Source organism: Peromyscus eremicus, chromosome 4 (assembly GCF_949786415.1).
Source record: "Peromyscus eremicus chromosome 4, PerEre_H2_v1, whole genome shotgun sequence".
Classification (NCBI taxonomy): Eukaryota; Metazoa; Chordata; class Mammalia; order Rodentia; family Cricetidae; genus Peromyscus; species Peromyscus eremicus.
This window is the reverse complement of record NC_081419.1, coordinates 43,093,821-43,107,666: the sequence shown is the minus strand read 5'-3', so window position 1 is coordinate 43,107,666 and position 13,846 is coordinate 43,093,821.

The window sequence follows — 13,846 nt, the reverse complement described above, 5'->3', positions numbered from 1 at the left end:
GGTACTTAAACCGTCTCTTTATGATGTCTGGGCTAGCCTTTCAGTGTTCAACAATACAATTTGTTTCTTTAAAATTGATTTATTTATCGTTACATTGTGAGATGGGAACAGTTTCCATTGTCTCCCGTTGCTGTGTTATTGAATACTCATGTTTACTCACTGAAGAATTTTACCGAGAATAGAAATACAAAACGCTAATGCAGGCTTTGTTAAAGCTGCCACTTCTCTGACACATAAGAAGTACTTGAGTTGAGGACAGCATTTCAATGGCACTGATAAACCTCAGAGGCTCTTCAAGCAAATAAAGACTTTTTATTTGTGGTTCTCATCTGTATTCTCCTGGAAAATTGAATCAGAACTGCTCAACAGTGTTAAAATTTCAGATTTTCCCCCAAGATTATTTTTGCTTTTCAGGTTAGGATGAGTGGCATTTGTGGGTCACATATACATTTTTATATTGTGTTTGCATATATACAATTATAAGCATCTATGCATTTAGTAAGTATTATATGTGTATCTATTTTTATGTTAATGTGAAAATTAAGTCTCAATGGATGACATTGAAGGAGAAAAAACAAAAACAAAAAACAACACATTATTTTTCAGCTTTACCAAAACAATTAGCTATTCAAGCATCCACTAAAAATAAAAATGTCTTTGAGAGAGTTTGTGGACACTTGAGTGAAGAACACTTAATAATTTTATGTTGTATAGAGTCCTACTTGATTTTGAATTTTTGCTTCACATATAAAAGTCTACTCCACTATGTCTCTACAGTTAAAAATACCATAGTAATAGGCCAGGCTTCTCATTTTTCTCCTTCTAGTCTCCATTATTGCTAGCAGCACGACAAGACTCCTATCACCCTGGGTTACAACCTTGAGTCCATCTTTGATTATCTCTCTTTCTACCTTGTGTCTAGGACCTTTCTGTGTCCTGCCATTTCTTTCTTTTATAATGTTTGAAAAGCTAGTTTCTTCTTTTTTGGTTCCCACCACCAAGACCCCAATCTACTTTCTTTTATTTCTGCTTCAGCTATTGCAATCTTCCACATTCTTGCCTCTATATCTTTCTTCTTCCTTCTCAACTACTAAGCTTCCATAAAGCCCAAGAGTCTTGGAGCATGTCTCAGCCTGAGAGGGGGGTGAGAAATGGTTTAACTTAAAAATGAACATACAGAAAAACAGAAACCACTGTGTTACGAGTACAGATCCTCTGTAAGGTTTCAAAAAAGTACACTCATGCAACTTTAGTCTCATAACGTATTTTATGCATGTGCAGACAAGTCTGTGCTCAATCTTTGGATAATGTAGCATCCAGTGCATGTACCACCCTCCTAGAGAGTCAGACACACCAGTTTCTTCAAGTTCCAGCAGCCCCTTGGGAACACAAACCTTCTTTAGCACTCTGTAGACAATGTTTCTGAAACTTCTTTGACCATGAAATCCAATATTATTTTTTTTCTGTATATGGTGAAGAACATTTTTTTGAAGAAAATTATTCTATGCTTTCATAGCTCTTTTTTTTCCATTTCAGAGATTTCCCTTGCAAAGGAAAGCAGGCTTAGGTGGCCTTAAAGTAAAAAAAAAAAAAAAAAAAAAAAAAAAAAAAAAAAAAAAAGGATAAAGTTCCCTGCAAATCCCAAGCAGCATGACAAAAGCCATGGATGGGTGGTTCATTTTTCACACATAGAACAACTAAATCACATGATCCTTTGAATAGCAATAAATATAGACATCTTCCCTGCTATCTCTGTTGAAGTCTCCCTTAATTATGCTAAACTAAAATGTTTCCCATCTTCAAGCTTCACCATCAAACTTGCTGCAATCTATATGAAGGGACAGAAATAAACAGTAAGACTGTAGATTCCAAAAGCTTAAAGCCCTGTGATCTCATAGTATAGACGCACGCTAGTCAGGGATGGATGCTATTATGCTCTCAGCAGTAATTATTTGCTGTGTCAGCTTAAAGAATTTGCCATTGATCAATCCACACCCTGTAAACCCTTTATGGAGCTTACTGTGTTGGAAGTACAGCTCTTGGCCACACTATTTGACAAAAGTGTCTATATAAGCAGTCATCCTGAAGTGCTGATTCTGATATTTGATTTGGGATTAAACAGTCTGTTGCCAGCCATCTGCTTTTCTATGCATGCGTCCTTGAGAGGTTAGAATTCTACAGATATTGCCCCATAACTTTAAGTGGGATTTGAAAGATCAGAATTAGCTTAGACATATGCCACTGAAATTGCTGTCCTAATCCTAAAGGACCATTCAGGTTTTGACACCAGAGCCCAAATAAGGGGAGGAAAGTTCTCTTTTTTTTCCACATTGTTGCTGATTCAGAATCTTGCTGTGATCGGCACAATGCTGTGAGACCCAAGAGTACTTGCCTGACAAAGTTTTGCAACAGTTCATGCTCCTGCCTATATGAAAGTGTGCACTGACTGCTCAAGCCGTGTCTCCTGATGTCTTGTGGAGAGCACACTCCTCAGGCTTGTGCCTGATGACTTTGCAGAAACTCCCGTGGTTTCTGCCACCTCAGCAACTTCCGTCACAGGGACCTGGATGTACCCTTCCAGAAATGTGCGAAGATAGTTAAGGAACAATCTCTGCCATGCATTTCAAATGCCAAATGGCCATGGCTTAATTCCAGGTAACTCAATCAAATAAAAACCTTACTCCATTAACAGCCTGAAAATTCCAAGCACAAATGGTTTGGTGTGGTTTCTGGGTATAGAAATAACCATCTTTGCCTTTTGATATAAGTCTAATTATGTAATGAAGTAGGTGTTTGGGGGGAGCCTGCAGATGTGTACTCCATTAATACTGCTTGGGTTTGGGACCCAAGCTTCCTTCGTTATTCTGCACCATGTGAATGTACACAAAGTTGCCAAAAGGGAAAACTTAAAAAAAAAAGGAGCCAACTTGATGCATGAATTTAACTTTTTATGATATATTTAAAAAGGTGTCTCTGTACTCTTTACTCACCCATACAACCCTTTCCTGTGGCAGAAAGAACTAAGGAAAGGGTCCTAAAGCATACAGAGTAAAGGCAATGGATGAATAGATGAACAGGTAACAGTCACACCAGTGGAGTTTGCACACTAGCTACATGGACGGCAGAGTGCTGGTGGCTGGGAAAGGGAACTGACAGATCTGAGTAAGATCCAAGATCATTGCAAACACCCACAAGTAAACCAGGAACTACAGTGGGGTGAATGTAGAGGTTAGGAACCTAGAGCGTACTGTGGGTACTTGAAGGGAAATGCTAGGCTCTCTCTTAAAAATTAAAAAAAAAATAAGTATTTATTTACCTGACTTGTAGACAAAAAGGAGAGAAATATCACAAGGGAAAGGTAAAACAGTTTGTAATTGTATTGACCTGAGTAATGAGGTAGAAAAATCTATACAACAAATGTATGTAGAAAGATCTGTAACTTTCAAAAAATTACTTAAAACGTTATTAGATTATACCATAATTCTTATCAGGAACACAATATAAAGTAGGACTGAACTTAACAATAGGGAGAATTTCATTCCTCCAAAATTTTAGACTTCCTGCCTTCCTAAAAGATCCCTTGTATGCTGTATCTAAAAATTTATCAGTAGCCACTCTTTGAAAATGTGCTTTCTAGTCAAAATAATTCTTTACTTTTAGTGCCCAAATGCACTTTTCCTTTTAAATTAAGCCCTTTGGTTCCATTTCATTTGTTTAGCTACCTAATTTTACATGGCATATTTAGATATTAATGAAATTTGCCATCTGTCTCTGGCATGGCAGTGATGTTGAATAGAAAATTGAGAAATGGTTCAATTCATTTTTACTGTATAAAATTCAGTACTCACATGACATTTATGTTTTTCTTTGCAATATGTCTCCTACCTTAGGTGGAGATTTGGTATATGTTATATGTGCACTTTATTTTTAACACTAAACATTATTTTGAATCTATATTTCAAATGTTCACAAAGAAATAAAATAAATACTTTTGAATAATTCAGATCTAAACTGCTTTTGATTTGTTATTTCTTTCTAGATGCCTTTTCCTTCAAAAATCTGTAAAACCCTGCGACTGTGACTACTGCCCAACTTAATTCTCACTCTTATTAATTCCTGGCTTGAGGCTTCTCAAGCTGGTGTGCACATCATTCCACGCTGTGTAACAAGTACATCCTCAAACAATACACATGATCATGTTAAGGGTATTTTTAAAATGTGTATTACATAATATGTTAGTGATGCTTCTGCAATTTATTTTTTTTATTGTGAATGACCTTTGTGTGTGTTTATGCGTTGATTCACTTTGATGCTTTTTCAAAAATTTCGAACTCTGTCTCCTTAGTCACCATTCATATGGTGGACAGCTGAATTGTCTCGGATTTCTTACTATTATCAATGAAACAGTGAAAATGCAATGCTACTGTCCCTCAGGAATGCCTACAAGTTTCTCTCTGCTGTGTAACGAGAGCTGTAACTATTTTCCTGGGGTATGCATAACCACACTTTCATTTGGATTTTCGTGGTGTTTCCAAAGAAGCTCTGCCAGATGACATACCATCAGATCTCAGTGGCTATTGCTTCTACACGGCATCTCTAGGACAGCACACTGACTAAAAATTATTAAGACAGAAATGAGAATCTCTGCTTTCATGGCTGAGTAATACTATTTTATTGTGAATTTAATTTGAATTTTACTGATTGCTGAAGCCATATCAGTTGTGTGTAAGGCCATTTGAGTAGGGTCAATAACTATTTAAGTACGTTGTTCATTTTCTCACTAATACATTTGTTTCTTTGGAAGTGTAGGACTCCAATCTGTTACCTGATATGTAAGTATTGAAATGATATTTTCTTAACCTTGGTTTGGTTTTTAGCATGACACGAATGTTTGTACTTGTCTTAGAAACATTTATAACGTTCCAATTGGAAAAACACATTAAAACTACAATCAATTCTACACTGCTTAAAAGAGACAAAATTAAAATCTAAGGTTAAAGGAAAACAAAGCATGAAGATAAGAAAACATAGACTGTTAAAAAATATATACAAATATTTACAAGTTATGTGTGTTCTCCTGTGGGTCTATTTACAGGGCACACAGGTTGGAGGTCCATCAGAGAGCTCATGAAAGGACATCACTATGTTCATTTGATCATCTTCCATGTTTTCTTCAGCAGTAAGAGAAAACATTGCTTATACATTTTTAAAAGTACTAGTCATTTTAAAGGCACATGTGTCACGGCAAGAGTGAGAGATTCCATTCAAATAATTTTGATGTTATAAAATTTTATTGGGACAAAATTCCTGTGCTGTAAACTGTACCCATTGAAAACATAATTTTGTGGATTTGGATACAATGACACCTTTGAGACTGCCTGTGTCATCCATTTCAAAACTTTATTATCATGCCAGAAACACACTCCATACACTTTGGAAGTCACCCAGTGCTTCTTTTTAACTGCCTAGCCCTGTGGCAACAATGACTCGCCCTTTTTTCTCTTTAGAGTTATCTGTCCTGAACATTATAGAACAGATCATATAATACGTAATCTGTGATCTTCTGCGAATGACTTCTTTTACTTAACACGATGTTTTCTAGGCTCCTCCATTCTGGAACATACATCAATAATTAATTCTTCTCACTGTCAAATAGCATTATCATATTGATTTGCATTTCCTAGACGGCTAAGGATCTTAAACACTATGACAGGCATTTCTCGGCTCTATGTAAATCTTCCTTGGATAAATGTAGACCATTGTCTGTTTTGAGATGAAATTATTTGCATTTTTACTTTTGAATTCTTGGAGTTATTTACTTAGTTTATGCACAAGTTTTATGTCAGATACATGGTGTGTGTGTGTGTGTGTGTGTGTGTGTGTGTGTGTGTATGTGCATGCACTTGGATGAATGGCCTGTGCACATTCCATGTCATTCATACAGCAGTCAGGGGATAACTTTTGTAGAGTCGCTTCTCTCCTTCTACTCTGTGGGTTATGGGATTTGAACTCATGTCATCAGGCTTGTTGGCACAATCCTTTACCCACTGAGCCATCTCTGTAGCCCCTCTTTTCACTCTATTAACAGTGTCTATGAAAACAACAAACGAAACTTATATTTGATCAATTCAAAGTTATTATTTAATACCGAGGTTGTTTGTAATTTTTAGCGTTATTTAGAACAAATATTGAAAGAGCAGGCCTGGAGGCCCATGAATGCATTTCCTCCAAGGCAGAGTGTATGGCTGGAAAGTGGCTTGAACCCAGGTGTTTGAAACTGTTCTGTTCAATTCATGAAGTTGCCATCACAAACAGAAAAAGAAACATGAAAACATTACAAACTTCACAGCCATAAAAATTTTTAGACCTGTATTTCTTATTCATTATATTATAGTTTTAGTATTCTTTCCACACATATGATATATTTTGCTTTTGATTAATATGTGGGACAAGGGTCAGATTACATTATATATCCTATTGTACTATCATGTTGTGGAGAGATACTAGGGTATATCTTTTTTTTATTTTAATTTTCTTTATTAAGAAATTTTCTGCTCACTCCTCATGCTATCCACAGACCCCCCTCCTCCCTCCTCCCACCCCCCAGCCCTCTTTCACAAGCCACCCCTCATCCCCACATCCCCCAAATCGAGGTCTCCCATGGGGAGTCAGCAGAGCCCAGGTCACTGAGCCTAGGCAGGTCCAAGCCCCTTCCCACTGCACCAAGGCTGTGCAAGGTGTCACACCACAGGCACCAGATTCCCAGAAGCCGCCCATGCACCAAGGACAGATCCTGATTCCCCTGCCTGGGTGCCCCCCAAACAGTTCGAGCCAAACAACCGTCTTCCATGTTCAGAGGGCCTAGTCCAGTCCCTTGGGGGCTCCACAGGCACCAGTCCACAGTTCATGGGTTTCTACTAGTGTGGTCCGTCATCTCTGCACATCCTCCCATCATGATCTCGACGTCCTTCGCCTGCAGAATCCCTCCTCTCTCTCATCAATTGGGTTCCCTGAGCTCAGCCTGGTGCCTGGCCGAGGTACTCTGTATCTGCCTCCATCTGTCACTGGACAAAGGCTCTATGATGACAGCTAGGTTATTTGCTAGGCTGGTCACCAGAGTAGACCAGTCCGGGCACCCTCTGGACCACTGCCAGCAGACCAAGGAGGGGCCAACCTTGTGAATTCCTGAGAGCCTCCCCAGCACCCTGCCTCTTCCTATTCCCATGATGTCCTCATCTTTCATGGTATCTTCCTCCCTGCCCTCCCACTCTGTCCTTGTTCCAGGTTGACCCTCCCTTTTCCCTATGTTCTCATCCCACTGAGGCATATCTTGGCATTATTTTTGAATTCAATACATTGTAAATGTTAGGGTTGATTTTTACCCTCTGTATTCTGTACCCTTATTCTCCCTGTACACTGCACTACACTCTTTTACTTCGTTTTCATAACTGTTTATTATTCTGTCTTCATAACTGGATATTTGTGCTGAGTTTAAAAATCAAGAAATGTATTTCATTCAATTTTGATACCTTTCTGGAAGTAATTTCAGTTATTCTGAGCATTTAATATATTTATGAATTCTGTGGCAAGCACAGCAATTGGCCTGTCACCTTGCAACTGTAGATAAATTTGGGTAATATTTCCATATCGATACTAAGGATTTTTTGAGAAGAACATACTATGTCTCTTCATTTTTTTAAATCTTTAATTAATTGAAGCACTATTTTATAGGCCACAGTATAGAAGCTTTGTAATTATTGTAATAAATTTATTCCTATATATTTTATTCTTACTCATGCTATTGTTCTGATTTCTATCATGTAATAAGCAAAAGTCTCTCTCTTTCTCTCTCTCTCTCTCTCTCTCTCTCTCTCTCTCTCTCTCTCTCTCTCTCTCTCTCTCTCTCTCTCTCTCTCTCTCTCTCCTCTATCTCAGAATTGAACTCAGAGTCCTTCCCTTGCTATACAACTGTCCAACTCTGACCTATATTCCAAGGCTAATTTTCTCAGTGCCTTCTATATCTAGAGTTTTCCTGCCTGGCCCACAGTCAGGACAAATATCTGTCACCCGCCAGTCCCACTGCCGCTCAGACCCAACCAAGTAAACACAGAGACTTATATTGCTTACAAACTGTATGGCCATGGCAGGCTTCTTGCTAACTGTTCTTATATCTTAAATTAATCCATTTCTATAAATCTATACCTTGCCACATGGCTCGTGGCTTACCGGCATCTTCACACATGATGCTTGTCATGGCGGCAGCTGGCAGTGTCCTCAGTCCGTGTAGTCGTCGCCCCCCCCTCCCCTCCCCCCCGCCTTCCTGTTCTCTCTGTTAGTCCCACCTATACTTCCTGCCTGGCTACTGGCCAATCAGTGTTTTATTTATTGACCAATCAGAGCAACACATTTGACATACAGACCATCCCACAGCAGCCTTCATTTTGGAAGAATGGATTTTATAGTGTTTCTCTCATATCTATTAAAATAATCACAATGCTTTGTCTTTTATTGATATGGTATACTATATTAGTTCATTTTCAAAATTAAACTAACCTTGTTGCTGGAATTATTCTTACATGATCATGGTATATATTAGAATTTTATATTTTTCTTTATAACAAATGTTGACATATAGTTTCCTGTCTCACCATGTACTTGTAGAATTTGTGATATATGATTATCTCTAGACTTACTCATTTACTTTTTCTTATTCATTTATTTTTTATGTGTGTGGTGGGCACATGTGTGTGCACATGCATGGAAACAAGAGGTCCAGGTCAGTATCTTCCTCAGCTGCTCTGCTCCTCAGTGTCTCTCTGGACTGAGATCTCATGGATTTGTGTAGACTGGATGAGTAACAAGCTTCAGGGACCCTCCTGTCTCTACCTCCCTGGAGCTGCTACTACAAGCATTCCATTTGGCACCTAGCTTTTTTATTTTTAATTTATTTTTTTTGAGAATTTCACAAACGAATACTGTCTTCACATGATAATTTCCACCTCTTCCTTACCCTCCAATTCCTCTCACTCAAATTCAGATTCATTAGCTCTTTAGTTATTGTTTTATACACACACACACACACACACACACACACACACACACACATACACACACGTATATAAACATAGCTGCTGAGTCTATTCATTTTGCTTTTGTGTGTATATGTGAAAGGATGACAGCTTGGGATTAGACAATGTATCAGGGGACTTATCCCTGGAGAAGAACAATTCTCCCGCTGTCAGGGGCCATTAATTATCTGTGGCTCTTTATCTAGCATGGGGCTTGTTAGAATTCCCCCTTCTACAATTGCATATTGACTGGATTGTCATTGTGAAGGTCTTGTTTGGGTGACCAAAATTTTGAGATTTCATAAGTTGAATTTACCTGTCATAGATAGTAGACACTATTTCACAGCTAACATCCTGGTCATCTGGCTCTTTCTGGTTCCATATTCTGCAGTTTGCTTTAGGTATAGAAGTCATCTGTAGACTTATTATTTGGGGATAGGCACCACAAGGACAGTTGATCTCTGTGTTTTGACCAGTTGTGGCTTTCTGTAATGATTTTCATCTGCTGCAAATAGAATCTTTGATGAAGAATGAGGGCTACACTGATCTGTGGGTAAAAGTATGTAGAAAACTGTTTGAGATTATACTAGCTTAGGAAAATAACAGTAGTAAGTTCCCCACTAGGGTCCATGACCTCACCAAGCACAGTAGTTGGCTAGATTTGCAGTTCCAGACATGAATTCCCTCCTATCGAGCAGGACTTATATATAATTAGGCAGGTGTTAGTTACTCCAGAAATAAAACAGCCACTATAGTACCCTTTGGGGTATATTGCCATGCTGGTCATTGTTGTGGTTCATAAGGTTTATAACCATGTATTAATTGCTTTTTTTCCCCTGGCAAATTGCATGATACCTATGAAGGTAATCCTCAGGGAGAAGGCTTCCAGGTAATTTCCAGCTTGATTCCTCGAAGGACTGTGTCTGAAGTGGGTGGTGTCTACAAACCCAGGGACACACCTTCATATTCTGGCAGTCAGCTCAGGGCAACGACAATACCCTGTATTGGTTTAGGAGTCTCTCGGACTCCCCTAACCAACAGTTCTAGAGAAGGTTTTTATGTCTGGCACTGGGACTTTTGTTAGATAGTCTATGGTTCTTGGGGGAAAGTGTTATTTCCCCAAGTAGTGTAGCTTCATTCTAACTAAGGGCTAATATTCTCTCTCTCTCTCTCTCTCTCTCTATATATATATATATATATATATATATATATATGAACGTTTGAATATATATGTTGAATATATATGGATGTTTGAATATATATGTTGAATATATATTCATTCATATTCAATATATATTCAAACATTCTACTATTATTTATTTTCCTCCTTCCCTCTCCCTCTGTATTGCCTTCTATTCCCTTCCCCATTAAATCTTCCCTTCCTGCCCCTTTGTTTCAATTTTCCCCATCCTGGAACCAGTGTCCTACCATTCCTTTCTTCAGAGCTTCTACCCATGGTCACTTTTTTCTTCCCTGGTATCTTCAGGTAGTCCACATTTTATATATTGATGTCTAAATATTTGGAGCTAGAACCCACAAATAAGAGAGAAAATGTAATGTTTGTCTCTTTTCCGTTTGTTTGTTTGCCTTGTGCAAATTTATCTTACTGTATTTTATTTTGTTATATTTTATTATTATCCCTTAGAATCCTGTTTTTTTTTTAATGAGAGACAGAAAGGAGGTGGGTCCACATGGGGAGGGAGGAACTGGGAGGAATGGAGAGAGGAGAAACTAATTAGGATATATTATGTGAGAATAAAGTAGCCCTGGGAGGCCTGTTCTTTTTTTAAGGGAAACTGAGGAGGAGTGGATCTGGGGGAGGTAGGAGGTTGGAAGGACTGGAAGGAGGGGACACTGTGGTCAGGATGTAAAGTAAGAGAGAAGACAAAAAAACCTCTTGGGGAAAAAACATTTGTCTTTATGATCCTGAGTTATCTCATTCAGTAAAGTATTTCCTAGTTCCATCCATTTAATTTCTAATTTTAGGGTAGAATTTTGTTTCCAGCTGAACTTCCCTTGTGAGTCACACCACATTTCCTTGGGCTAGCAGGGCAAATGATTTATCAGCTTGTGCCAACGACTCAGCCAGTTCTCCCCAGCCTTGAATTCTAGGTCTTTCTCCCTTTTCTTCAGATCCCATAATATTTATTGATATATTATTAAGCTAATTTATCTTTTTTGTATCCCTATGTAATTTTCCATTTCAGTAAGACTGCTTTCAAATCTAAAATTTCCACTTCTTTCCCTTCTCAAAAGAATTTCTGTTCTTCACAGGTGTTCTTTATTGGCTGAGATATCCTCATACTTAAATTACTTACCCAGAATTATGTCCCTTAGTTATTTTAACATGTTTTTTAATAATCAGGTCTCCATTTGATAAACAGAACTTCAAGGCTATTTGCAGTTTCTTTTGCCTAATCTGTTGTTCATTATGTACTACATTTCCCACATGTTTTGGGTGTATGTAATCGCACGTTTCCTATCCCGACTGCCTGTTCCCAAATACCTGGCAGCTGCTTCCTAAATTATCACACAGAGGTTTAATATAAATTATAAATGATCGACCAATAGCTCAGGCTCATTACTAACCAATTCTTACACTTTAAGTTAACCTATATTTCTATTTATGCTTTGCCACCTTTAGTATGGCACATTCATCTCCTGCTCCCTCTGCACATGGCTAGCAACTCCCGACTTCACCCTTCTCTTTCCCATCATCCTTAGTTTGGTTACCCCACCTACACTTCCTGCCTGGCTACTGGCCAATCAGTGTTTTATTAAACAAATTTGAGTGACAAATTTTTACAGTGTATAAGAGGATTATTCCACAGCAGGTGTTTGTCTTTTTTCCCCTGATAACAGGGCGTTTTAAAGTCATATACAGTCGCTGATATTGACACTACTTATGAACCAGCCATTGAGCCAATGTTGTTGAGTGTTTAGAATCCTGACCAGTATATACCTCTACATTGTGAAATATTGGTGTCATTCCATACGCACAATTTGCTCTTAGAGAATATTTAATCACCAAGTTAGACGTTGCCTTTCTGATAGTATATGCTGCTCTCCAATAATCACCAACTGATTTTGCTACTGACTTTTAGCGACTTTGAGAATGAACTCTTTGGGATATGTTTAGGTTATTTTTCATGGTTACTTCATGAGGTCAATTTTTATATTTCTTCTGTCTGCAGGAAAGAGCTTCCTAACAGTTTCTCTCCTTAGTTCACCCGAACTGTGGTTGAGCTTGCTGCTATCATAAGAGCTTTAATAAAGCAATTATTCCTTTTCAGAGGCTTGAACTATTCCACACTGCATTATACATATGGTTTGTTCTTTTGTTGCTGTCTGTTTGCGCTGTTTGCCTTTCTTTCGGGGAAACATATCTGAGGCACTGCCTTGAGTCAGGAGCATGGGTTGTTCGGTGGTTTGAGTGAGAAATGTCCCTGTGGTCTCAACTATTTGAATACTCGGGCCTCAGTTGGTTAGCAGAATTTGGGGTGATGGTACAGTCTTACTGAAGGAAGTACATCACTGAGGACAGGCTTTGAAAGGTTGTAGCCCTTCTCCATTTCTAGTTCACTCTTTGTGATTGTGATTAAAGATGTGATCTTTCAGCTTCCTGCTCTAGTAGCCCTGCTACCATGCCTCCCTCATAATTACGGATGGTCGATGTGGAACTATAAGTCAAGTAAATCCTTTCCTCCCCCAACCTGCTTTTGGTTAGTGCTTTGTCACATAAAGCAAAAGAATATTTGGAGAGGTAGTAACATGCTTCCATCAGTTTTATAAACCAGAGCTTTATAATCAGTATTCTGCATCTAAGGCAATTAGTGGTCTTGGCTCGCTGCTCCCTCTGTGAAATTTTTCTCCCTCTGAGTAAGCTGGGGAAGTGCTCATCGGCCCCGAGTACTCCAAATCTTCATGTGAGAAACAGTGTAGGCTGGGTGGTAAGGGAACCTCCTGGCTTCTTGGCTATAGTCATTTCTATTAGTCTATAAGATGTGTCTGGGGAAAGTCTGTACCTTTGTTTTTCTTCTAACAGATTTTAATTTCATTTTTTTTTCCTTTGTGTAGCACTGTGCCTTAAAACTGAAGTCTCATACAAGGTAGTTGAGTGCTATGTCATTGAGCTGAATTCCTAAGTCTACATAAGTTTAATTTTCATTTTGTTTAATTTTCTTATTATTTTCACAGATCATTGTTTTGTATCAGAAAATTCACTACTCAACCAAAGATTATGCACTCTTGTGTTTTCTTAAAAAAAAAATGTACTTTTGTACTGGGTTAAAGTCTGAATGAGGCAAGATTTGAGTTGAGATTTAGAAACTTCTGCTTATTCCAGTGCCATTTGGAGATGTTAAAAATTTGTATTGCTTTTGATCTGTATATATCAATTAGCACTGTATGTGAGTCTATGTCTTCTTTCTATTAAATTCCATGGATGGATGTTGTCTTAGGTTTTCTGTTGCTGTGAAGAGACACCACGACCATGGCAACTCTTATAAACATTTAATTACGGTGGCTTGCTTATAATTCAGAGCTTTAGCCTGTTATCATCATGAGACACAACAGCATGCAGGCACACATGGTGCTAGAGAAAGAGCTGAGAGTCTTACACCTTGCAGGAAACAGGAAGTGGTCTGAGTGTCACACTGAGTGAAGCTTGAGAAAAAGAGACCTCAAAGCCTCCTCCCACTGTGACACATTTTCTCGAACAAGGCCACACCTCCTAATAGTACCACTCTTTTGGGGGGCCATTTTCTTTCAAACCACCA